Source organism: Perca flavescens, chromosome 22, assembly GCF_004354835.1.
Source record: "Perca flavescens isolate YP-PL-M2 chromosome 22, PFLA_1.0, whole genome shotgun sequence".
NCBI classification, from domain to species: Eukaryota; Metazoa; Chordata; class Actinopteri; order Perciformes; family Percidae; genus Perca; species Perca flavescens.
The window spans coordinates 2,791,917-2,793,718 of record NC_041352.1 but is presented as its reverse complement, the minus strand read 5'-3'; the positions used below and the strand labels follow the sequence as shown (position 1 = coordinate 2,793,718).

The 1,802-nt window shown below is 43.7% G+C and overlaps 1 non-coding gene across 1 annotated transcript; it reads left to right on the top strand.

Annotated features, from left to right (window-relative positions):
• The first annotated feature begins 495 nt into the window (after positions 1–495).
• Positions 496–567, top strand: trnae-cuc (transfer RNA glutamic acid (anticodon CUC)). Its single transcript has one exon. It is a non-coding gene; the product is annotated as a tRNA-Glu (tRNA).
• The last annotated feature ends 1,235 nt before the right edge of the window (positions 568–1,802 follow it).

The following is a 1,802-nucleotide window of genomic DNA, read 5'->3' as shown; positions in this document are numbered from 1 at the left end:
GTAAAAACATATATTAGGCTTTATACTTTGGAACTAAAAAGATGCTTTTTTATTTTTCCTTTACCACCAATACATTTATATGATACATTAAAACTATATACACTATCTTCCCCAAGGAAGAACATCATGCTTATGCATCAGACTAAACCATCAGATTATGTGGTTAGCTAGCTTACTTGAAAACACAGGTAGCTAAACAGCCTTTTCAACTAGCAACTGTACCGAGCTGAAGCTAACTTAATCATAAAACTATACCAGCCAGTAGAGGTTATGTTATTCGTCCATAATACATAATACTGTTGCCATAAAGTCCACTTACAGTAGCTAAAACATTTTAGCCAGCAAGCTAACAGAAATAGAATTAACTAGCTTTTAAGCTGTTTCTTTTGATAATTGATAGTTTTAGGAGACATTTTTATTCCACCAGGGGTACCCAGAGAAGTTTGTTGTAGCTGTTAATGTATGAGAGAAATTAGCTTATATCACCATTAACAATTCCTGGTGGTCTAGTGGTTAGGATTCGGCGCTCTCACCGCCGCGGCCCGGGTTCGATTCCCGGTCAGGGAACAAATTTTGGGGTATCAGTGACTCAGTGACGGAGGGTCGCTGGTTCAAGTCCCCGTGGGGACCAAGTACAAATTGCAGACTGTAGCTGGAAAAGTACCAGTTCACCTCCTGGGCACTGCCAAGGTGCCTTTGAGTGAGGCACCAAACCCCTGGTCTCGCTTTGCCAGACTCTCATCCAAAGCATGCTGAAGGAAGGTCTCGCTAGTCCATACAGCATTCGGGCATGGGAGGAAAACGTGCTCTGGTTAGATATATATACAGTACAGGCCAAAAGTTTGGACACACCTTCTCATTCAATGCGTTTCCTTTATTATCATGACTATTTACATTGTAGAGTCTCACTGAAGGCAATGAACACGTGGAATTACGTACGTAACAAAAAAGTGTGAAATAACTGAAAACATGTCTTATATTCTAGTTACTTCAAAGTAGACACCCTTTGCTCTGATTACTGCTTTGCACACTCTTGGCATTCTCTTAATGAGCTTCAAGAGGTAGTCACCTGAAATGGTTTTACAACAGTCTTGAAGGAGTTCGCTTAGCACTTGTTGGCCCTTTTACCTTCACTCTGCGATTGGGTTCAGGTCCGGTGACTGTGGATGCCAGGTCATCTGGTGCAGCACTCCATCACTCTCTTTCTTGGTCAAGTAGCCCTTACACAGCCTGGAGGTGTGTTTGGGGTCACTGTCCTGTTGAAAAATAAATGATGGTCCAACTAAACGCAAACCGGATGGGATGGCGTGTCGCTGCAGGATGCTGTGGTAGCCATGCTGGTTCAGTATGCCTTCAATTTTGAATAAATCCCCAACAGTGTCACCAGCAAAGCCCCCCCACACCATCACACCTCCTCCTCCATGCTTCACGGTGGGAACCAGGCATGTAGAATCCATCCGTTCACATTTTCTGCGTCGCACAAAGACATGGCGGTTGGAACCAAAGATCTCAAATTTCAGACCAAAGCACAGATTTCCACTGGTCTAATGTCCATTCCTTGTGTTTCTTGGCCCAAACAAATCTCTTCTGCTTGTTGCCTCTCCTTAGCAGTGGTTTTCTATCAGCTACTTGACCATGAAGGCCTGATTCGCGCAGTCTCCTTCTTTCCTGGGGCGGTCCTCATGTGAGCCAGTTTCATTGTAGCGCTTGATGGTTTTTGCGACTGCACATTCAAAGTTTTCGCAATTTTCCGGACTGACTGACCTTCATTTGTTAAAGTAATGATGGCCACTCGTTTCTCT